General features: G+C 45.9%; 1 long non-coding RNA gene across 1 annotated transcript in view; it reads left to right on the forward strand.

Moving 5' to 3' along the window:
- Positions 1–25,604, forward strand: part of LOC137454266 (uncharacterized) — a 153,029-nt gene that overhangs the window by 76,596 nt on the left and 50,829 nt on the right. The gene's annotated exons all lie outside the window — the stretch shown is intronic.

A 25,604-nucleotide genomic window follows, 5' to 3' on the forward strand; every position in this document is an offset into this window, starting at 1 on the left:
TGGCACACAGGCAGCAAGGCAAATGTTTCACTCATTTCCTTTTTGGATCTTGAAATGCAGCACGGAGGGAAGAAAACTGCAGCCTGCATTTAAAGAAGTGGAGAGACACATCTGTGTTCAGGAGTCCATTGCAGAACTCCCTGTCCAGCTGTGCTGGCTCTCAGGGCTGGGCAGTGTTTTGATTGAGTAGAGTAGGTCATACATTTGGGATTTACTTCTAGAGGCTCAAATGTTTACACTTCTGGGGGCATTTTGTGCTTGAAAATTAGGAATTGAGGAGAACACAAAGAAAGTAGCTTGGCGTCGTCTCCTTGGCACATTCTTCATCTTCAAGTCTACAATGAGATTTGTCTCTGTCCACATTTTTCTCTGAGCTGGGGTAAAGCTTGTTGTGTAAAAGACATTGTTTCAGCTTCTGTGTGTATTCTTTCCATCAGCAGAGAATGAAATCCTAAAGATAGCTTTTGTCTGGCAAGATTTTTATTGATGAAAAAGAACAAATAAAGTAAAGCAGTGGCTTTCCACTGCCTTCAGCCACCTTCACTTCATCTGCCAGGACATTTCCCCTCTTTGACCTCACTCAAGGTTTGACTTCTTTTCTTCTTGAATTCCCATTTATTGTTCTCAGCTGAAGAAAGAAAATTAGCAAATGTAAATGCACTTTCTTAGTGCTGAGAGTGCTGTTGTGGAGGAACAGCTGGAGGAGAGCTTGCAAACTGCTGCTACCAAGATTGTGTGGAAAACCAAGCCACTGAAAAGTCATCGTTTTAGGTTGTGTTCTGTTCATTACAAATTGGAAGAGATTTTTCACTGGGGTGCCAGATGTGGAAAGCAGAAGATGGAACATAGATTCAAAATGATTCTCTGAGAGCTGTCATCTTCCCATAGGTTCATTAATGGTGCAGACTGAAAGAGGGCAAGTGCTGCAAGGAAGCATGGCAAGGAAGCATGGCTAGGAGACATGGCTAGGAATCACAGCTAGGAAGCATGGCTAGAAAACATACGGCAGAGAAAATGGGTTCCACAGGAACAAACATTGACTGCAGCAGAATCCACATCTGACTTTCTAAATGGCTTTGTCAGCATTCCCACCGAGCCTGCTTAGCTAATAGGAGTTCACCCCAAGAACTGCCATTGCAGTTGAGGTGGAAGTTATCCAGAGCCTTGTAAATGCTCCCTTCCTTCCACACTGGGCTGCACACTGTCTCTTCTCCCAGGCAGCCAGCACCAGAACAAGGGGACACAGTCTCAAGCTGTGCCAGGGGAGGTTTAGGCTTGAGGTGAGGAGAAAGTCCTTCACCAAGAGAGTCGTTCGTCATTGGAATGTGCTGCCCAGGGAGGTGGTGCAGTCCCCATCCCTGGAGGCGTTCAAGAGGCGATTGGATGTGGCACTTGGTGCCATGGTCTGGTCATGAGGTCTGTGGTGATAGGTTTGACTCCATGATCCTCGAGGTCTCTTCCAACCTTAGTTATACTGTGATACTGTGATACTGTGTTGCTTCAAGCTGTCGTTTGTGGGGCAAATCAGAAAAGAAACAGCACAGAGCTTCAGCCTCAAACGTTGCCAAAGTCTTTCTTTCCTTTCATCATGCATACACAGTAGATCCCAGGACTGCAATAGTGGAATTTCCTAAGCAAACAGGGGATTGGATTGAATTTGGTGAATGGGTGAGGTGGCTTTTGGATGCCTGAAGGGCTGTCATTCTGGAGGGTGATTTAAGAGCCTTGAACATCGTTGTCCTCCTTGGTGTTATGAAATGCATGCATCTAGCTGTGCTGCCTGAGATCCCTTCCAGCTATTCCAAAAGAGCAGTTATTATTATCTGCAGGCAAGATTGTTTTGCAGCAGAGCAGATATGAGAAGAGAGTCTATGTAATCATTTATAGCATGTGTGGATCTTAGCACCGCAGCTGAATTTCTTTCAGAAGAGGCTGTCATAAATTCTGGCATCACAAATTTTCTTCATCGTTACTCGTGTTGCTCCGTCTCAACAAATCAAAACAAATGCAAAAAGGGCTCCCAGGGTGTCAGCAGCGAGCCCAGCATCTGGTGTGTTTTGAATGTGGGTTAGAAAGATACACACAAAAAAAGGCAAAATAATTGTTATGCTACACACCAGGCAGTCACAGCCAGCAGCCCGTGAAGGAGTAATTGACATGGACGTATTGACACTGCAAATGCTCAGTGTCCTCTTTAACAAGACACGGTTTCTTCTGAATTTAGTTCAGACTGGAGTGACAGAGGTCTCTGCTTCCCACAAGAGCGCAGAAGGACCCCGGGCTGCAAGGCGGCCAGGAGGGCTGGCGGAGCCGCTCTCCTCCCAAGTGCTCTGCACAATTCTGCGCTCATGGCTTTGCGGGAATTAGGAAACAAGCACGCTGCAGCTTCTAATGAAGCTTTCACGGCAGTGAGAAGGACTATGAAAAAGCGTTTAAAGCAGCTCATCTCCTCCTCTATTCAGGCTCTCTTTCATTTCCAGAGGCAGTTGCAATGAGAAATTGGATGCTCTCCAGTTTAGATTGACAAGGAAGCAGAAAAGGAGCTAATGACAGAAGTATCCTCTCCCTTCCCATGTAAATTCACAGCAGCTCTAAGGGCTGAGGAGGCTTTGAGGAACACCAGACAAAAAAGCATCAGATATTTCATGCGTTTAACCAACTCAAAAGAACTTTGCAGAGTCTCCCTCTATCCAGAGCTGCTTCAGACTTTCCTTTTATTATTTCTGGGGAAGATGTAGAACATAAGCATTTACGCAGCTCTGCTGGCTGATTATGAAACCCTGACTCAGAGCATCTAAAAGTGATGCTTCCAATGTAGAGACAGACATCCCAGTCCTCTGTACTGTCATGCTGCCACCCTAACAAGCTGGAAATATGTACATGAGTGGAGAAAACTGCAGGATCAGAGCAGCAGTCAGTTCACAATGTATTACTGAGACTGATCCCCTTCTCAGTTCATAAAAACAAAACATGACCCCAACAGAGACATGTTTTCATTCTGGGGAAGCAATCCTCTCGCCCTTCCACATCGCTGCTTTTATTGCCAGCATCGGTCACAAGTCTCTAATTAGCACAACATTGTCAATGATGGAGTTTACTCCTCAGCTCGATGCAGGCTGGCCTCACAGGTGCCATGAGGCGTGGCAGTGCAATAAGGCTGAATAAGCCTCCTTTTGCCTTTTTGGTTTTGTTTTTGGTGGTGAGTTTGTTTGTTTGGATCTATTTTGTACAGAGGCCAGTGGGCCACAATATTTTAATGTGAGTCTGCTGTAATCCTGTGACCTTACACATGCACTTGAAAAGAAATGATAAGGCTGAACACTCTGTTTATTTGGTTTTCTGTCTTATCTGAAACTCTGCAGTCAAAGCTGGTTTCAGGCTCTACTTCTAAAAGTGTGCACACCCATGAAGTGTAAAAAAGGAAACAAGTGTCAGTGGACTCAAGGTTCTTGCTCTCTACAGCTGCCTGAATAGAGGTTGCAGTGAGGTGGGGGTTGGTCTCTTCTCCCCAGTATCAGGTGATAGAATGACAGAAAATGGCCTCAAGTTGCACCAATGAAAGTTCAGGTTGGATATTAGGAGGAATTTCTTTGCTGCAAGAGTGGTCAGGCATTGGCACAGACTGCCCAGGGAGGTAGTGGAGTCCCCACGCCTGGAGGTGTTCAAGAAACCTGTGGCCATGGCATTTCAGGACATGCTTTAAAGGCCATGGTCATGCTGGGCTGGTGGATGGACCTGATGATCTTAGAGGACTTTTCCAGCCAAAACAATTCTGGCATCCTATGAATTCAGAAACTTGCCTCATCCCTTTGTGCTCTCCACTAGGTAACCAGGCTTGTGTGCTAACATGGACCTACCACAGAGGACTGAAGAAGCCACGGCTTTGTAGGTGCCTAAAACTTGAGCAAGGGAATGGAATTTACCTGTGGAAAGAACATTGCTTGCAGCTTTGTCTGTTTGTTTGCACAAGAATTGCTATTCACAGCAGAGTATGAAAGCTGAACTTGAAGAGAACAAAATATGGAACCTTTCTGGGTTCCCAAAAAGAGCCAACTGTGAAGTCTCATCATGCAGCAAGCTCTTAGTAACAGAGAGTGTACAAAGTGCCCCAAAGCCGCCTTTTCCAGATGTTGAAGAGTTGTCATGGGTTAAGGCTGGATGCTTCAAAAAAACCCCAAGCACAGAGTACAAGCCTCCAGAGGCTAGATAGGTCCAGCGGGTGGGCAAGAAAGCGCAAACTTTTGCTATTTCATTTCCAGAGTATAAATAAGCAGTCCTGCTTGTCCTTTCTCCCTCCTTCCTGCTCTCCAGCAGGAGCCTTTGTCTGGTAGCATGGGTGAATGTCTCAGGACATTCCTGCTCTGACTAATTTTCCCTCTGCAGTTTTGGCCTATTTAGGCCTAATGCCAGGGAGTCATGAGGGGAGTGGGGGCAAGAAAAAGAGCACTGGGGTCTTGGTCTGGTTTAGGTGGAGATTTTGGAGACAGTTTTGGCCTGATGGGATTCTGTATCAAGCCCAGGATATGGATTTGTGTATTTCACATGCTTTTGCACTGCTTTGCACTGTAGTTTGTAGCACTTCCATTTAATCTTCCAATAATATTCTGTATTTCTAGCCAGTCCAATCCTGTGTGGAGTCTTCTTTAACTACTTTGAGAGTAGTTTTAGTGCCTGTCTTCCTCTACTGCTTAAACACAGACAAGAGTTGTAACCCTGTGGCATTTGGAGGGATGTTGTGAATCAATTCCCTACTCAGAATTTCACTCTAAAGACCTAGTGCAGCCCTAAATGTCAAGTGTGTGGAAGTGGTTCTTCTGTTTCTTTGGGTTTACCATCTGAAGCCTGTATATATTACACTGCTGGGAAGTCAGTGAGGGGGGTTTACAGCTGGTCTAGTAAAGTGCACTTCTCAAATTACAATCTAGCTGTAAAATACACAGTAAGGTTTTCCCCCCTTTTTGCTCCCAGACAATAAGTTTTGGTCACATTACTTAAGACCACCTAAAAGAAAGTGAAAGAGAGAGGCAAATGGCTGCTCAGTGAACCTCAGGAGAATGATGAAGTTATACAGCCTCAGAAGGCTCTTAGGCAGCTTTGTATTGCCCAGCTCAGCTCACATTTCTATCATCTGTCTCAGTGCCTGAAATGAGCTAAGCTTTGTGCTTGAGAGAGAAAAGCACCTCTGCTGACTGATGTCACTGAGAAATCCACTTTGGACATGGCTGGGTGGAACAGAAGAGAGGGTTGCTGGCTGCACAGAAGATGTGCTTTGCTGTGATGTATTTTATATAAGCAAGAACTTGATAATGCTAGGGAAAAAAAATAGGGGTGGGAGAGTTAAAAAAAATAAATATCTGGGAAAGTTCTTCAGCACCTCCATGTGAACTTTGTTAGCTGCAGATTGCTGCCTGAACTTGGAGAAGGAAAAACTGCAGCAATCTGGGAGCTTGTGCAGCAAATGTAACTGATATTATAGACCAATTAAAACCAACCACAACCCCATAAACATCCTCTAATTCAGTGCAATTATCCAACTGTGCCTGGCTGCTAACTACAGGAGCCCTTGGGAAAGCCTTCTGAGAACCTGGGGATATTCTGAAGTGCAATGTTCTGCCAGTGAAGATTTATCTGCAGTTTCACCTGATTAGATTTTTCATCTTGTCTTGAGCAGTGTAGTTCACCACCCTCAGCATGCTGTACTGCATTCCTGTATGTAGAGAAGAGCTGGAGTGATCAGCTTCGGGCTTCCTGCCACTAAACTCAGAAAATGAGCTGCTCGTGATTCCAGCAAATGGCTGCTGTGGGGGTTTGGTGGTGTTTGTTTGCTTATGGTCTTGGGGTTTGGTTTGTGCAGCAACAGGGAAGATGCTTCATGGTGTCCCAGAGAACCCAAAGACATTAAGCTCCATTTGTCTTGGTGTCTCCTCAGTGCAGGTAGCTGGGCTGATAGGGATCACATCTGTTGGCATCTTGCAGTTGTAACAGAGCTGAGGGAGGCTGGTTCCCAGAAGGGTCCTGGAACATATCCTCCTTGAATCTCTGTGGGAAGTCCTTCAGCCAGCAAAGGTTTACCAAGATCAATCCATGCTTGGCTAACTTGACTCCTCTGTGGTAAGATGAGAGCTGGTATGGAGCTTCCACAATCTCTTCCTCTGTAAGTCAAAAAGGCTGGGTTGGATAATCAGCCTCTTAGAGTGGCTCAGCCTGGTCCGAGAGGTTCTCTGGAAAGGAAATTATAAAACTATGAAACCAACCTCATTGGCTCTAGCAGCTGGGAAGTGGCTGAACATTACAGAGACCCCTAAGCTAGGCAGCACTGGGGCAGATCATCTGGAGTAACTAGGACATCTTCAGATGGGGGCACTTCAAGTTCTCCCAGAAAGCCACAGCTGACCTGATCTCAGATTGATGACAGTCCTGCATCAGGTGGGTTGGATATCCTCCAGAGGTCCCTTCCAGTCAATGCTTCTACTCTGACATGGTTCTGTGAACATAAAAGAAGGAAAAAAAAATAGGAAAAATGAAACCCAAATCAACCAAAGGAAAAGGAAAAAATCCAACCCCAAACCCCTGTGGGTTCAGCATCTTAAAGTTCTCAAACTTCAGCATTCACCAACACTTGATTTAAAAGTGCATTCCTCATTGAAACAGATCAGATTTTTGGTTCCTCTTGTCAAATTAATGATAAGCTCAAGGAATGATAACTGCAGTCAGCAAATAACAGAACAAGGATCAGGCAATAGTATTTTGTCTTAGGTTATTCAGGACTAGGCAGGACAGAAAACTCTTCTGAGTCAAGACAAGGCCACTGAAGTCATTGAAGAGAGAAGTTCTGGTTCAGTGAGCTGAAAATATCAGTAGCCAAAGCAGATAAAACCACCATCCACTGCAAGATCTTCCATCTGAATGAGCTGCTCCACCCCTAACATCAGAACTCCACAATCACAGCCACAGAGCCTGTGTGCAGACCTGATCAAACTGGAGAGAAGATCAAGAAGCTTCACATTTAGGTGTTGAATTCCACTGAGCACCTTCTGGCTGCAGCACTGGCAACAGCTGCTTTTATTGGTTCTATTCGTACTATTTCTGGAGCAACATCTACCCTGGAGGTCAGTCTCTGAGGTGGCATCTTGATGTCAGAGGACTTGACATTACTAGCATGAATCCTTCATCTCAAGTAGGGTGTAGTGGAAGAGGAAGCAGCAGGGGAGCAGACAGAGCAGACTGAGCAAAAGGAGTTCACTCACCCATGACCCATTTCAGCTTGCTGCAGTGCCTGACCATGGACAAGACACATGACTAAAGTGCTTTGTAAACACATGACCCAAATGGCCTCTGTCCAAACCAGCCTGTGTTGAATTTCTCAAAGTAGGAAAAACAAAAACGAATGTGGGTGCCCAAGGCTCCCTGAGCCTGGATGAGTCCCACGTGACTTTAAAGGGGCATAGAAATAGAAGAAACTCTTCACAAGGAAAAGGACATCTTCAGTGGGATGAAGCACCCTTGCCTCTCTCTGCTCCACAGAGACTCTCCCAGATACTCCCTTTCAGCTGAGTAGTCTTCTGTGGTAGGTTGAGAGACCAATTCTCCCACCACAGGCAAAAGAAAGACTCAGACAAACGGATTGCAAAAGTGGTGAAAAGTTTAAATGGAAAAACAATGAAAGTTTTCCAGAGAACCACAAGCACAGTGACAAAAGAGAGAGATCCCAAAACATACCCAAAAGCATCCCACCCCCACCTGGGGGTACACCCAAACCCCCAGGGCTCTTTCTCCCATCCCACCCTGGCCTTGGGCCTGGCCCAAGAGAGGCAGCTCACCCCATCATCCAGGCAGTGGTGAGGGAAGAGAGAGGAAGTGAGGGCCCCCTGCTGATGTTTTATAGAGGAGCAGGGCATTATGGGATGAAATACCTGGCTTCCCACTGGGCTGGACCCTTTTGGGTCATTACAGGTGTGGCTTGTGCAGTGGCATCAAGGACAGGCCCCCAGCCTGAACCACCACAACCTCATGGTGTTTCTGAGCCCCATCTCTCATCTAGGAGTTAATCCATGTTTGGATCCATTATCAGAAACAGAATCATAGACTCATAGGATTGGGTTGAAAGAGGACTCCTCCACCTCCCTGGGCAGCCTGTTCCAGGGCTTGACAATCCTTTTGAAGAAAAAATTGTTCCTACTGTTCAACCTAAACCTGCCCTGGTGTAGCTTGAGGCCATTTCCTCTTGTCTTTTTTCTTGGGAGAAATGACCCTTACCCGGCTCCAATCTCCTTGGTGAGATTTGTAGAGGGCAAGAAGGTCTTCCCTGAGCCTCCTTTTCTCCAAGTTAAACAGCCCCAGGTGTCTTAGAAAGATGTTCCAGGTCCTTCAGCATCTTTGTAGCCTCCACTGGACTCTCCCCAGTTGTTCCTTGTCTCTCTCAAGCTGGGAAAGACAGAACTAGACACAATATTCCACATATGGCCTCAGCAGGGCACAGCAGGGGTGGAGAAAAGCCTCCCTAACTTGCTGGCCATGCTTTGCTTAATACTCCCCAGGAGACCATTTACCCTCCTGGCCATGAGGGCACAGTGCTGCTTATGGTGACTTTTTTTCCCACCAAAAAGGCAATCATCATCTATCAGCTTTCAGCTTTAATGCTTTTGCCAAAAACAAACAAAAGAAAAAGGTTGGTTCAAAGCTGGAGGAGGAACTGATCCTTGAAGGAGTAATGACATCTTCCACTCTAGAATATTTTGTGTTGCTGTGGCTACAGCACTTGAGCTAAGCCAGCAGCAGCTCAAGGCAGCAGGAGCAGGACAGATCTAGCTTTGGTAAGGCAGGTGTCCTCGAGCTTCCTGCATGGCAGCACGATTGGAGGGGCAAGTCCCACTTTGCAGTAAAAATACAGCTTGAAAGTGTGCAGGGGGAGGGAAAGCATTACAGCACTCTCCTGGGCTCCAGCATGCTACTCCCTTGCTCATGAGTGGTTTGTCTTGACAAAAGTTACATTAGAATCACAAAATCATAGAATCACTTGCTTGGAAGAGACCCAAAGGTCATCAAGTCCAATCATCAACCCAACACTGCCAGGTCACCACTAAACCATGGCCCTCAGCACCACATCTCCATGGCTTTGGAACTCCTCCAGGGATGGGGAATCCACAACTGCCCTGGGCAGCCTGGGCCAGCTCCAGGCAACCTTTTCCAGGAAGAAATTGTTCCTCATGCCCAACCTAAACCTCCCCTAATGCAACCTGAGGCTATTTCCATGGATATGGATATGGATATGTTCCTCATGTCCAACATGAACCTCCTCTGGTGCAACCTGAGGGTGTTCCCATGGACATGGACATTGACATACTCCACAGGTCCAATCTAAACCTCCTCTGGTGCAACCTGAGGCTGTTTCCAGAGACATGGACAAGGAAATGTTCCTCATGTCCACTCTAGAGGTTCAGATCTTTTTTTTCTGACTATGTTTTTCCCAAGCGAGGATCAGGACACTTCTCTGAATACAAATTTGGCCACTGCCAGAGCCAAACCTGATGAGTTTCTTACAGATGGAAACAAGGGAGGTGAAGCTTTGGGAGCTCTGTGTGAAGACCCTGGGTGTGGCAGCACCCAGCATTGCAAGGTAGCTTTTGACCCTCTCCCTGCCCTTCCCGTTCAGTCTTACTCATTCCCCATAGAATGATAGAATCAATACCTCCCTCTTCCCCCTTTGTCTTTTAAATGCTCTCTGTAGTGTTTTACCTGCACTCTTCATTTTTGCCCTTCCATAAAAACCAATAAAATATTAATGTGGCATTAAGAAAAAAGAGCCCTGCCTGTGCTGGTAGTCTCTTGAAACCATTGATGAATCCATGAATAAAATATGAATTCTTATTTTGCTGGTGGTCTCTCAGACCTTACCTGTTTGTTGTGTTTCCTCTGAAGTGAGCTTGTCCAACACAGTCCTGCTTTGTTTGTTTGTCTGCCTGCCTGCTTTTGTTTTAGGTAGCCCTTGATTTATTAACCTTTGGAAAAGCTGATGTCTGATGTAGTCTTAGATGAAACATGAAACTTCCAGTTGGATCAATTTTCTAGTTTCTCTTGTCTGAAAAAGTGGGAAACAAACATAGCCCAAACTTTGCTTAGCTCAGCAAAACACAAAAACAGAAGGTTTTTTTTTAAATCCTTGTGTCACTGAGCTGCAGCTTCCAGTAGTACCTTGGCCTAAGAAGAACTCTTTTGAATGAGAGGACTGATCTTCACTATCAAAAGATCCCTAGCACCTCAACAGAGAGGGACCTGGGGGTGCTGATCGACAGCCGCCTAAACATGAGCCAGCAGTGTGCCCAGGGGGCCAAGAAGGCCAAGGGCATCCTGGCCTGCATTAGGAAAAGTGTGGCCAGCAGGAGCAGGGAAGTCATAGTGCCCCTGTACTCTGCAGTGGTTAGGCCACACCTTGAGTCCTGTGTCCAGTTCTGGGCCCATCAGTTTAAGAAGGACATTGAGAGACTTGAAGGTGTCCAGAGAAGGGCAACAAGGCTGGGGAGAGGCCTTGAGCACAGCCCTGTGAGGAGAGGCTGAGGGAGCTGGGGTTGCTTAGCCTGGAGAAGAGGAGGCTCAGGGGTGACCTCATTGCTCTCTACAACTACCTGAAGGGGGATTGTAGCCAGGAGGCAGTTGGTCTCTTCTCTCTAGCAACCAGCACCAGAACAAGAGGACACAGTCTCAAGCTGTGCCAGGGGAAGTTTAGGCTGGAGGTGAGGAGAAAGTTCTTCACCGAGAGAGTTGTTTGTCATTGGAATGTGCTGCCCAGGGAGGTGGTGGAGTCCCCGTCCCTGGAGGCGTTCAAGAGGAGATTGGATGTGGCACTTGGTGCCATGGTCTAGTCATGAGGTCTGTGTTGATAGGTTGGACTCGATGATCCTCGAGGTCTCTTCCAACCTTAGTTATACTGTGATACTGTGATACCAACATCTCATGATGGAAATCCATCTACTGTATTGTATTTTGCTCTCTTCTTGGAACTGCAGATGGGCAATTTCACAAATATGTCATCTGGATTGAGGTCCTCAGCTCCTGGGACATCACTGTGCAAGGGTTTTGTACCTTCCAGAGCATCTCTGGCCCTGTGCAGCCTGTCCTTGACCCCAGGACTCTCCTAGACCTTTGAATTCTTCAGCTCTTGTGCATTTCTTTGAAAATGAGCAAGTCCACTGCCAGCTCATCCAGCTGCTGACTTGTGGTAGCTACTGATCTTCTCTGCTTGGATGGATGACATGAGCTGTAAACTTCTCAGGCAAAGAAAAGGGGGGGTGGGGAGCGGGGCCTGAGAGCCTGCTGATCAGTTTCCTAAAGAACCATCCAGCAGGAAGGCTCTCTTTAGATTGTTTCCTATTTCTTCTGAATTTAAACAAAACCACATAAGGTGATCTGCTGACATGGGGCTGTGTTGATTTTCACCCATTTTATTGTCTTTTGGCATGGCTTCTATTGCTCATCAGTGACTCTGAATGTTTCCTGAGGAAAATAAAGTGCTTACTATGGAATGATTTCCCTCATTTGGGGACAAATTGCAAATTAATCTAATGTTCAATCTCTTTGCATTACTGCTTTTGAAAGAGTGAACAGTGATCTAGGTTCTCCTGTTCTGAGTGCTCTGCTTCTTAATGGGACACTTACTGATGCTGGATCTCACGGACAGAATGAAAGAGATAAAATATGTGGAAGAAAAATGATCACCAGCCCCTTCCACAAACACAGAGCTGAGATGTGGAGAGACTTGTTCAAGGTCACATAAAATAGGCTGTGGTACAGCCAGGTGCTGAACCTTGATGTCAAGCTCTACATTTCAGCCCCAGGTACACACACATCCATCCTGGCAGAAATTAGAAGCAATTGAGGACAGAAAATGTTGACTTTGAAAGCTGCTGCCAACAAGAGTAACGTTACCAAACCTGCTGGATGCCGCTTGCGTCTAGAAAATATTTTCTATGAGAGCCACTTTGATTTTAGAGTGCAGAAAAAATGATCTGTCAGCCTCTCCAAAATGTTTCATGTCTCTCAGGCAAGAGAGGAAAAAATCTCGAGGTTTAAAAGCAGTAACTGAAGTTTTTTAATTGGCAGCTTTTTGCTTTTGCCTTCAAATAATCGTGCTGTAGCAGCTCCAGCAGGATGTGTGACAGTCCCTGCAATAATAGCACTTACAAGGAAGTGATTTGGCTTTGCTTTTATTACAGCTGAAGAAATCTCAGCATAGCTTTCATGAAAGCTTATTGGGCTTTTCAACCCATTTCTAGGATTCAACATTTGATTATCCTCTTCCTTATCTCCATCAGATCCTAATAGCATTTCATGTTAGTTAAAAACTGAGGATGAGCTCCTCAGCTGCTCTGAAAGGAAAAGCTGCCTGAGCTCACTGTCCCTTGATTACACCCATGGGACTCTCACTCCTACTTTAAACAATATAAAGCCTCTAAATAATTAGCAGCATTTGTTTAAGCTGCTTCAATAAAGGTAAAATACCTCTTCAGTTATTTTACTTTCTCCTTAGCTTCCAACATTCTGTTTTTGCTGATAGAAATTCTTTTTATAAGAGGAAAAGCCTGGGTAGGACAAATGCTTTAAGTGTTTAAATGCAGAGGTTAAAGCAGTTCAAAGAATCACAGACTGGCGGGGGGTGGAAGGGACCTTTGAGGATCATCCAGAGTAAACCCCACAGTTGCTGTGGGCTTACTTAATCTGGGAAATCTAAGCAATGAAATGGTAAAAAGTGAATTAGGAAAGACCCAGCAAGGAGGAGCAGAGCTTGGAAGTGCAGTGGTAGCAATGTCAAGCAGCAAAGCTGGTGTCACACTGCTGTTGCCAAAGAAGTCCACAGGGATTGGGAAGTTTGGTTCAGTGATCAATGACACCAAAAGCTCAGGTGATTTATTCATAACAGCTTTACTTAGCTTTCAAGTCAGCCAGAGTTTTCCCTTAGTAAGGGCTTCAGGATGAGCCCCCAGATGGCAAAAGGCAATAGATCAAGGAGGAGGTAATAAGTCTGTGAGATGTGGAATGCCACTTGTGCATGGCCAAAGTAATTTCCCAGTCCTTCCCTAGGCTGTGTGCCAAGCAAAGCAGTGCCTTCATTAAGAATGAATTACACGTTTTACAAAGTAAAGATAATGCTCTGCTCACCAGATTGATGGCAGCACAAGCCCCCACCCACCCCCCACCCCCACCCCAGCAGCCTTTATAAAGCTAAATCTTACAGTAGTTACCAAAAGGATGTCCCCTTTGTCAGTGTGGTGATTCGAGGGACACCAACTCCTTCTCTCCCTTTTCAGCTCCAACAGCATCAGCAAGTCTTCACTGTCATTGAACTTCAAGTATCACTTGCAAGCCCTTTGAGGACGAATAGGACTAAAGGTTTGTGACAACAGGATCATGCTGCACGGCACACGCTTTCTTCTCCGAAGACCCTGTTAACTTGTTGAAGAGCACTTCTTGGTAGGGCTGGGGGCTTTTTGGCATCTGTCTGCTGCAGTATATACAGGAGAGGGAAAATAAAATACCACTTTGCAGCAAAGAAAGTGTTTCTTTGCCGCTTTCTTTGCGGTGTTGCTCTCAGGAACAGTAAGTTATTAGTGGCCTTTCACTCCCCAGAACAGAAACGTTTCAGGCTTCAGAAATTTTCCCTTGTTGAGTGAATGCAATCCATTGCATTCTTTATTACTTTCTTGTTGCTAAGGTCTGCTTCCATTTGGGATGAAATAATTAACTGCTGCAACTGGGAGAATGTAACTGGGAGTGTAAGAATAACAGCAAAGACGTCCTCCAATACCCCTGCAATAGTATGAGCTGCTTCTGTGTTGTTTAGCCACCCGTGCTGATAAATCAGGTGAAACCATTTTGGACTGGCTTGAATAAAAGCATTTTAAAACATTCTGAAACTAAGAAATGAAACAAAAAGATTTGTTTGAAATTATTCCCACCCACCACCCCCCCCCCCCCACCCCCCCCGGCACTTCTTCTGAGTGTCTGAAATCCTTGAGATTGATCCTGAGTGTTGACCAGTGAATGCATTTCTTTTGGCAACACTTCTTAATTTTTTTCCCCCCTCTGATTAAAAGCCTTAATGGAACTGACAAAGGATTGTAGTGGCAATATCAATGGACTTGTCTCTTCATATTTAGAAAAGCTATGGGCAAAAAAGACTTCAGAAGGACAAGTTTGATTGACAGGCCAGAAAAGCAATGACAGAATGGCAAGGGGGGAAAAGAAATCACAGAGAGTTTTTTTCTTTAGCAGCTATCAGGCCCCTGCCTTGCCACATGTGTTTAATTCTGCTGTCCCTGAGAAGAAGAACAATTCCCTCTTTAGCTGAGAGGGTCAGCAGAGGGCCGTGCATACCCTCTTATCTTTGCAAGGATGCACTAAGGAGTGGAGAGCACAGCTTCTCAAGCATTTAGCAAAGGAATTCATTGCTATGATCTCATGAAGGTAAAATCAGTTTTTACTTGGGGGAGAGGAAAAAAGCATTGGAAAAGCACTGGCTGTGCCATTTGCAGCCCAGCCTGTGCCTGTCTGACATCCCTGATGTAGTGCACAGCTGGCTGTCTGCCATCCCTGCTTACACCACAGGCTACAGCACACGCTGGCACACACTGGGTGCAGCAACTGGAATCTGCTGTACCAAGGGATCATTTGCATGAAAACTGGGGAAAGGAGAAGTCTTTCCCTTCCCCTAAGCAAAACTGTATCTTCAGCATTGTCTTGGTCATTCACTGGAGCTCACTGACCAAAAGAGTAGGAAAAGTGACTGGAAAAATAGAAAAGTAATGAGATTAGCATCCCCTGCATTGGAGCATCTCTTTTTACATGCTCTTTGTAAAGAAAAAGGCTGTGTGAGGCACTGTGTGACACTGCAGCCCAAGGAAACCAGAGTAAACCAGTCACTTGGAAATACAATCCAGATGAAGCCAGTGGCAATAACTGACTCTGGAAGTCCACCAGGCAAAATGGTCTAAAAATAACAAAACACAAAAACAAACAAACAAACAAAAAAGGCAAAACCAAACCCACAAACAATAAGCTTTGTTTTATTTGCAATGAGGAGCATTGTGTATAAACCACATTACTGCTGTGGTTTCTCTTCTTCCATACCTGTGATGGTCCTGTAAGAAACAGCACTACAAGAGGCAGTTCCCTGGAGGTGCTCAGGAGCCAGGCAGACATGCTGCCTTGGGACATGGTTTGATGGCCATCATGGTCCTAGGTTGCGGGTTAGACTCAATGGTCTTAGAGGTCTTTTCCAACCTAAACAATGTGATGGCTCCATGACTCCATGACTCTCTAACTCTATGATCATATGACTCTATGATTCTATGACTCTATAATTTCCTTCTATGATCAGGTGACTGCCTGGTGGATGTGGGGAGGCCTGTGGATGTAGTCTACCTGGACCTCAGCAAGGCCTTTGACACTGTCCCTCACAGCAAACCCCTGGCTTGGATGGGAGCACACTGCATTGGGTTAGGAACTGGCTGGAGGCTGAGCCCAGAGAGTGGTGGTGAATGGTGCCACAGCCAGCTGGCAGCCAGGCACCAGTGGTGTGCCCCAGGGATCAGTGCTGGGCCCTGTGCTCTTGAACATCTTTATTGATGATCTGGATGAGGGCATTGAGTCCATCATCAGTAAATTTGCAGATGACACCAAGCTGGGGGCAGGAGTTGATCTGCTGGAGGATAGCAGAGCTCTGCAGAGAGACCTCGACAGGCTGGACAGATGGGCAGAGGCCAAGGGCAGGAGATTGAACACATCCAAGTGCCAGGTGCTGCACATTGGCTACAACAACCCCAGGCAGAGCTACAGGCTGGGGTCAGAGTGGCTGAGAGCAGCCAGGCAGAGAGGGATCTGGGGGTGCTGGTTGATGGTAGGCTGAACATGAGCCTGCAGTGTGCCCAGGCAGCCAAGAGGGCCAATGGCATCCTGGCCTGCATCAGGAAGAGTGTGGCCAGCAGGAGCAGGGAGGTCATTCTGCACCTGTACACTGTACTGGTTAGGCCACACCTTGAGTCCTGTGTCCAGTTCTGGGCCCCTCAGTTTAGGAAGGAGGTTGACTTGCTGGAAGATGTCCAGAGAAGGGCAATGAAGTTGGTGAGGTGTTTGGAACACAGCCCTGTGAGGAGAGGCTGAGGGAGCTGGGGCTGCTTAGCCTGGAGAAGAGGAGGCTCAGGGGTGACCTTATTGCTGTCTACAACTACCTGAAGGGAGGTTGTAGACAGGCAGAGGTTGGTCTCTTCTCCCAGGCAGCCAGCACCAGAACAAAAAGACACAGTCTCAGGATGTGCCAGGGGAGGTTTAGGCTGGATGTTAGGAAGAAGTTCTACACAGAGAGAGTGATTGCCCATTGGAATGGGCTGCCTGGGGAGGTGGTGGAGTCACCATCACTGGAGGTGTTCAGGAGGAGACTTGATGGGGTGCTTGGTGCCTTGGGTTAGTTGTTTAGGTGGGTTGGATTGGTTGATGGGTTGGACACGATGATCTTGAAGGTCTCTTCCAACCTAGTTGTTTATTTTATTATTATTATTATTATTAATTATTATTGTTATTATTATTATTATATCCTGTGACTCTATGACTTTATGACTGTGGGTATGAGAAGTCACAAGAATCTGACCGTTAAATCTGCACAGTCAGACCATGTCAGGGGGGATTCAAGAGAAGGCAAAATCCATACATTTTAACTACTGAAACAAACAACATTTGAGGTTGTCATAGCAAAGAGTTCTTTAGTGCACCAAGGCATTTCAACTGAAGCTCTGAACTGCTTTGTAAGCCATGGAGTAATTCTGAGTGGTGCATTTTTCCCATTGCATAGGCAGGTTCTAAGCTGCTCCTGCTGAGTAACTAATAATGCTGGCTCCACTTGGCAACTTGCTTCTTGAAAGCGTTGAAGGTTTGGAAAATTTAGTTTCTTCTGCCAAATTCTTAAAGGTCAGGCTTGATGGGGCTCTGAGCTCGGGAGCTCATCTAGCAGGGGTATGTCCCTGCTTACTGCAGGGTAGCCAGACTAGATGACCATTAGAAGTCCCTTCCAATCCAACTGAATACTGAAGGCTGCAGACGGACTTCTGCTGAGGGTGTCTGGAGCCAGGCCAAGGGGGAATGGTTTGAAGCTGAGGCAGAGCAGGGTTAGAGTGGAGCTGAGGAAGTTTTCCAGCAGGAAGGTGTTGAGATTCAAGCACAGGCTGCCCAGGGAGGCTGTGGCTGCCTCCTTGCTGGGGGTGTTTCAGGCCAGGCTGGCTGAGGCCTTGAGCAGCTGAGCGTAGCTGAGAGGTGTCCCTGGGCATGGCAGGGAGGTTGGAGTAGAGATCTTTGAGTTGCCTTCCAAGCTGAGCTACGATTCTATGATTGATTCTTCTGCAAGTCAACTTCAAGAATCCCTCAGCTCAGACACAAAAACTCTGGTGGGGTTTTCTGTTTGGTTGCTTTTTTTCAACTTACTGAAAAGTTACAGAGTAAGACCCACTGAAATCCATTCAAGTGTCAAAACTGGTAGTTAAAAAATGGAAAAACGTGTCAAAGGAGCAATAAAAAGCAGAAAAGCTGCGACACATCTGTTCAGTCCATCACTAACAGAGTCACCTGGCCTGAAAGTACTCTGGGTAGATGTTTATTTAATTATATTTGAAAGCTTTTACTTCACAGAAAATCTATATTTTCAGCAATCTCCTCTAGCTTTTAGCCATCCTCACTGTTAGCAAACTGGAAGATTGTCCTAATCAGCTCCCTTTGGGATTATTTTATCCAAGCAACACACACCACTTTACTTAGAAAATTACTCTCCAGCCATTTTATTCTTAATGTCATTTTCCCAGCCACATCCTGCAAAGGGCTAAATCTGGCTAGATCCAACCTGCTGAGCATGCAGCAGCAAAAACCAGCTTAGTCATTTGAGTTTCTACTATGTCCAAGCAGCAATATTAAAGAAAATCCAGGAATTAGAGCTCTTGCAGCATGGAAATAATAAAGGCTGGGGAAATAGCATTTGGTCAGGGAAGGTGGACCAGGAGTGGTGTTGGTGGTGTTGTTTGAAAGGTCTTGAGGGTTGGCTATCACTCATCTGGCCAGGCATTGGAACAGAAGGTGGTGGAGTCACCCTCCCTGCAGGTGTTCAACAAGTCTGTGGACATGGCACTTTGGGACATGGTTTAATGGTTGTGGTGGACTTAGTTTAGACTTGATATTAGAGGTCTTTTCCTACCAAAACAATTCTCTGATTCTATGTTAGGAAGAAGTTCTTCACAGAAAGAGAGATTGGTCATTGGAATGTGCTGCCCAGGGAGGTGGTGGCATCACCATCACTGGAGGTGTTTAGGAAGAGACTGGATGAGGCACTTGGTGCCATGGTTTAGTTTCATAGTTTCATAGTTTCATTCAGGGTTGGAAGGGACCACAAGGATCATCTAGTTCCAACCCCCCTGCCATGGGCAGGGACACCCCACACTACATCAGCCTGGCCAGAGTCTCATCCAGCCTGGCCTTAAACACCTCCAGGGACAGGGCCTCGACCACCTCCCTGAACAACACATTCCAGGGCTTCACCACTCTCATGGGGAAGAACCTCCTCCTCACATCTAGCCTGAATCTCCCCACCTCCAGCTTCATTCCATTCCCCCTAGTCCTGTCACTACCTGAGATCCTGAGAAGTCCTTCCCCAGCCTTCCTGTAGGCCCCCTTCAGATCCTGGAAGGCCACAATGAGGTCACCTCGGAGCCTTCTCTTCTCCAGACTGAACAGCCCCAACTCCTTCAGTCTGTCCTCATAGGAGAGGTGCTCCAGCCCTCTGCTCATCCTCCTGGCCCTTCTCTGGACATGCTCCAGCACCTCCACATCCCTCTTGTAATAGGGGCTCCAGAACTGGACACAGTACTCCAGGTGGGGTCTCACCAGGGCTGAGTAGAGGGGGAGGATCACCTCCCTCGACGTGCTGGCCACACTTCTCCTGCTGCAGCCCAGGATCTGATTGGCTTTGCGGGCTGCAAGTGCACACTGAGAGCTCATGTTGAGCTTTTTGTCCCCCAGCACCCCCAAGTCTCTCTCCTCAGGGCTGCTTTCCAGACAGTCCCTGCCCAGCCTGGATTTGTGCCTGGGATTGCCTCGACCCAGATGCAGGACCCTGCACTTGCTCTTATGGAACTTCATGAGGTTGGCTTGTGCCCACCTCTCCAGCCTGTCAAGGTCCCTCTGGATGGCCTCCCTTCCCTCCAGCGTGTCTGCTGCACCACACAGCTTGGTGTCATCAGCAAACTTGCTGAGGGTGCACTCAATGCCACTGTCCATGGCACCCACAAAGATGTTGAATAAGACAGGTCCCAGGACTGATCCCTGAGGGACTCCGCTTGTCCCTGGCCTCCCCTGGAACATGGAGCCATTGACAGCCACTCTTTGGGTGCGGCCATCAAGCCAGTTCCTTATCCATCTAGTGGTGCATGTGGAAGAATGGTTAAGAGCAAAAGGAGTAGAAGACTGTGTTGCATTTGCAGATAAAAATATAAGGCGACACAGGACCCAGTGGATATGACAAGCATATGAACTGTTGCAATAAGCAAGGATGCTGAGCAAGGGCTTTTGCCCCTGAAATAGTCTGGACTTGTTCAAAAACAGGATACATCTGTTGGCCTGTCTGAGCAAGGAACCAGGACGTGCAACCGCAGGAGGTGGAGTTGACATTTAGCAAGTATCCAATAAGCAAGTGAATAGTAGGCATAATTAACTAAAATTGTATATAAGCTTGTCTGATACTCTGATAAAGTGGATTCGATTGATCACATTGATCTGTATGTCGACCCCTTCTTGCGGCAGGTGCACCCATCACACCCATGTGTCACCAGTTTGGAGACCAGGATGTGGTGCAGGACAGTGTCGAAGGCTTTGCTCAGGTCCAGGTAGATGACATCAGTTGCTTGCCCCTCATCTATTGATTTTGTCACCTGCTCATAGAAGGCAACCAGGTTGGTCAGGCAGGATTTGCCCTTGGCAAAGCCATGCTGACTGCTCCCAATCACCTCTTCACTATTCTTTTGAGCAAGTAGTGACTCCAGGAGGATCTGCTCCATGATCTTTCCAGGCACAGAGGTGAGACTGACTGGCCTGTAGTTCCCTGGTTCCTCCTTCTTACCCTTTTTGAAGATGGGGGCAATGTTTCCCCTTTTCCAGTCTGTGGGGACTTCACCAGATTGCCATGACTTTTGAAATATAATAGATGGTGATGGATAGTTGATTAGATGGTGTTGGGTGATAGGTTGGACTTGATGATCTCTGAGGTCTTTTCTCAACCTGGTTAATTCTATTCTATTCTATTCTATTCTATTCTATTCTATTCTATTCTATTCTATTCTATTCTATTCTATTCTATTCTATTCTATGATCTGGCAGCTGCTGGGCCATGAAGCCTCTCTGAACTGTCCCTGGTGTCTGAATACTTCCCCATTACACAAGGCAGCTGCACATCTTGTGAGGGAAGGGCCTCTGAGCCTTTCTGCCAAAGGAGGCTAATCACTGTGTCAGGTCCTTCCATCTCCCAGGGGCAGTGATCCACCACATCCTGGTCCTGCATCTGCTGGAGGATGTTCTGTCCTCTGAAACACACACACGCCAAACTCGGTTTGCTCTTGGATTATCCTGGTGTGTTTATAACTCAGAGGGCAGGTTTTGCTGAAAAGTTTCATTTATTGGAATAAATTAAACCCAGGCATGTAGAATGTATTTAAACTTTGGAGCAACAGAGACCATTTGTAAATAGAAGCAATCAAAGCAGACAGTGTTTAGACTATGGTGGAGACATCGAGGGACAGCTTGTAAGATAATGTATTAGAGTTACACAGCACTCTTGTCATCACTGACCCCAGAGTGTTTATCAAAGTCCTCTGCTGAAACTTTTGGAACCACTCTGCTCTTCTAAATAACCTTGGCATAGAAAAATATGTATAAAAAAAAGGAAGGAATTTCCTGTCATGAATTATGGATATGGCTTTGTGCAAAATCAAACCAGCAAGAGTGGTGCTGGGTGGGCAAATGTGCTCCTTGCATTACCTTTTTCTCTGGGTGATTTAAGAGAGTAATAATGAGGTTATTGCATACAAACATCAAAGGCCAAGTCCTCAGCTGTAGAATTCAGGGCTCAGATATCAGCAGGTTACAAAAGTTTAACAACAGAACTGCTGTAAGTGACTCTGCAGCCGTCTGTTAGAAATGTGACATGAAAAGCCTTAAGAGTAGGCACAGTAACACACTGGTTCTTCACCATGGAGGTGGTGGTGGAACACTGGAACAGGTTGCCCAGTGAGGTGGTGGAGGCCCCATCCCTGAAGACTTTCAAGATCAGGCTTGGTGGGGATCTGAGAAACCTGCTTACTGTCAGGGGTGTTGGACTAGATGATCTTTAAAGGTCCCTTCCAACCCACTGCATTCTATGATTCTATGACCCTTTGACTCTAAGATTCTATGTTATCATAGAATAATAGACCAGCTTAGGCTGGAAGAGATCATCTGCTCCAACCTCCCTGCCATGGGCAGGACACCTCTTAACTAGCCCAGGTTACTCAAGGCCCCATCCAGCCTGGCCTTGAAACTCTCCAGGGAGGGACCATCCACAACCTCTCTGGACAATCCATTCCAGAGTCTTCTCACTCTCATAGTGGAGAATTTCTTCCTAAAATCCAGTCTAAACCTATTTCCCTTCAATTTAAATCCATTTTCCCCTTGTCCTGTATATGGACACTCTTGTAAGAAGTCCCTCTGCAGCCTTTCTGCAGGATCCCTTCAGGTACTGGAAGGCAGCTCTGAGGTCCCCCTGGAATCTTCTCTTCTTCAGGCTGAACATCCCCAGCTCCTTCTGCCTATCCTCACAGCAGAGGTGCTTCAGCCTCTGGAACACCTTTGTGGCCTCCTCTGGACTTGTTCCAACAGATTTATGTCCCTCTTATGAAGGGGACAACAGAATTGGAGGGAGGATTGGAGGTGAGGTCTGAGCAGAGCAGAGTCCAGGGGCAGGATCCCCTCTCCTGCCCTGCTGCCCACACTCCTCTGGCTGCAGCCCAGCACACATCTGCCTGCTGGGCTGCTTGAGGACCCAGCTAGCTACTGGGGAGCTGCTCATCTATCAACAGCCCAAACTCCTGCTCTTCAGAGCTGCTCAATCCACTCTGCACCCATCCTGGATTTGTGCCTGGGAGTGGCCTGATACAGGTGTAGGACCTTGCACTTTGAGCTGTTGAACCTCAGGCCTACTGGTCTACTTCTCAAGCCTCTCAAGGTCCTTTTTGGCCATAATGCAAGAGCCAAGCAGAAAGAGCTACTTTCAGAATCAAAGCAAAAAGAAGATTTCATAGTAATGCAGCTGTTCCTCTAAGTTCACCAAAAGACCTTTGTTATTATCCCCTTGATCAGAGTGCCACAGAACTAAACAGCTTTGCTACAACAGCCAGCCAAGAATCCGATAGAGGAAACATGAGATTGAAAAAGGCACATTTTAATGACATTCCTAAGAAAAGAAAGGTTCTGATGCTTTAGAACAGGTCAAAGGATGGCATGCCCATGGGAGTGGGTGTTAGCTTGTGCAATCTGATGCAAATACACTGGGAAAATATGAACACTAAAATATTGATAATAAAGTGCTCAGAATGAGAAAAATCTACAACTGCTAATAAGGATAAAGACATCTGCTAAAAAATAAGCGTCCAGAATAACACAACATTCACCAAAAGCTGAAATAGTTTCCTGGAAACATTGGCCTTGCTTTGGTTTCCATTTTAACATTGATTTTGTTCAAATTATCAATGTTTGGCCTGGGTTAAAATATAAAAATACCACTTGGATTTTTTTCTTTTAATCTATAGAGAAATAGCAAAATCCACTCCAGTTTGGTACAAAATCCACTCCAGTTTGGTACAAAATCCACTCCAGTTTGGTACAAAATCCATTGCAGTTTGGTACAAAATCCACTCCAGTTTGGTACAAAATCCACTCCAGTTTGGTACAAAATCCATTGCAGTTTGGTACAAAATCCACTCCAGTTTGGTATAAAATCCATTGCAGTTTGGTACAAAATCCACTCCAGTTTGGTACAAAATCCACTCCAGTTTGGTACAAAATCCATTGCAGTTTGGTACAAAATCCGTTGCAGTTTGGTACAAAATCCACTCCAGTTTGGTACAAAATCCACTCCAGCTTGGTACAAAATCCATTGCAGTTTGGTACAAAATCCACTCCAGTTTGGTACAAAATCCATTGCAGTTTGGTACAAAATCCACTCCAGTTTGGTACAAAATCCACTCCAGTTTGGTACAAAATCCATTGCAGTTTGGTACAAAATCCACTCCAGTTTGGTACAAAATCCACTCCAGTTTGGTACAAAATCCACTCCAGTTTGGTACAAAATCCATTGCAGTTTGGTACAAAATCCACTCCGGTTTGGTACAAAATCCACTCCAGTTTGGTACAAAATCCATTGCAGTTTGGTACAAAATCCACTCCAGTTTGGTACAAAACCCATTGCAGTTTGGTACAAAATCCGTTGCAGTTTGGTACAAAATCCACTCCAGTTTGGTACAAAATCCACTCCAGTTTGGTACAAAATCCACTCCAGTTTGGTACAAAATCCACTCCAGTTTGGTACAAAACCCATTGCAGTTTGGTACAAAATCCATTGCAGTTTGGTACAAAATCCACTCCAGTTTGGTACAAAATCCACTCCAGTTTGGTACAAAATCCATTGCAGTTTGGTACAAAATCCACTCCAGTTTGGTACAAAACCCATTGCAGTTTGGTACAAAATCCGTTGCAGTTTGGTACAAAATCCACTCCAGTTTGGTACAAAATCCACTCCAGTTTGGTACAAAATCCACTCCAGTTTGGTACAAAATCCATTGCAGTTTGGTACAAAATCCACTCCAGTTTGGTACAAAACCCATTGCAGTTTGGTACAAAATCCATTGCAGTTTGGTACAAAATCCACTCCAGTTTGGTACAAAATCCACTCCAGTTTGGTACAAAATCCATTGCAGTTTGGTACAAAATCCACTCCAGTTTGGTACAAAATCCATTGCAGTTTGGTACAAAATCCATTGCAGTTTGGTACAAAATCCACTCCAGTTTGGTACAAAATCCACTCCAGTTTGGTACAAAATCCATTGCAGTTTGGTACAAAATCCATTGCAGTTTGGTACAAAATCCATTGCAGTTTGGTACAAAATCCACTCCAGTTTGGTACAAAATCCACTCCAGTTTGGTACAAAATCCATTGCAGTTTGGTACAAAATCCACTCCAGTTTGGTACAAAACCCATTGCAGTTTGGTACAAAATCCGTTGCAGTTTGGTACAAAATCCACTCCAGTTTGGTACAAAATCCACTCCAGTTTGGTACAAAATCCATTGCAGTTTGGTACAAAATCCATTGCAGTTTGGTACAAAATCCATTGCAGTTTGGTACAAAATCCACTCCAGTTTGGTACAAAATCCACTCCAGTTTGGTACAAAATCCATTGCAGTTTGGTACAAAATCCACTCCAGTTTGGTACAAAACCCATTGCAGTTTGGTACAAAATCCGTTGCAGTTTGGTACAAAATCCACTCCAGTTTGGTACAAAATCCACTCCAGTTTGGTACAAAATCCATTGCAGTTTGGTACAAAATCCATTGCAGTTTGGTACAAAATCCACTCCGGTTTGGTACAAAATCCATTGCAGTTTGGTACCACCCTTTTGCCTTGACATTGTTTAGGATCATAAATCAGCAAAGCAGAACTGAGATGTTGATACTGTGGATGACCCTTCCCTTACTTCTCACACAGAGCCAGCCTCAAGCAGGCTCGTGCCTGGAGCAGGGTCTCCTCCTATCAGCTACTGTGTAAGCAAATGGAGCTTTTGGGGAGCCTAGACTCTTAGTATCTGAAACCACACCTTGGCCTGTGAACATTCTGCCTTAATTGTTCTCTTGCTGCTCAATGACAATAAACCATTTGAAACCCTTTTATGCTTTTCCTGAAAGAGGCTTTTGCTTCCTTCACTCCCCAAAAACACTTCTCTGCATTACTGCATCAGAACTTCCCTGTCCTGCTCCATTGCAGGCACAGATATTTTGGGCTGTATAAATTTGGAACAACCCCAACCATTTTTAAGCCACTCATGAGCAACTGGGTCTCTGACCTCTGCTTCTTTACTGTGGATCTCACTGAGTTTGCATTTCATAGAATCCCAGAATCATGGAATCACAGACTCATAGAATCCCAGGATGCACTAGATTAGAAAGGACCTTTAAAGGCCACCTTGTCCAACCCCCCTACAGGAAGCAGTGACATCTCCAACTTGATCAGCTTCCTCAGACCCCATCAAGCATGATCTTAAATGTGTCCAGGGACCAGGCCTCCGGCAGCCCCCCGGGCAACCTGTGTCTCACCACTCACACAGTGAGGAATTTCTTCCTAATGTCCAATCTAAACCCACCCTTCTGTAGTTTCAAACCACTACCCCTTGTCCTATCACTACCAGCTCTTGTAACTAGTCCCTCTCCAGCTTTCCTGTTGGTGCCCTTGAGGTACTTTGGCTGCTCAGCTGACGCAGCTTTCACAGTCTTGAGAAGGTCT

Source organism: Melanerpes formicivorus, unplaced genomic scaffold, assembly GCF_026170545.1.
Source record: "Melanerpes formicivorus ecotype bairdi unplaced genomic scaffold, bMelFor1.0.p_v2 SCAF_78, whole genome shotgun sequence".
In the NCBI taxonomy this organism is placed as follows: Eukaryota; Metazoa; Chordata; class Aves; order Piciformes; family Picidae; genus Melanerpes; species Melanerpes formicivorus.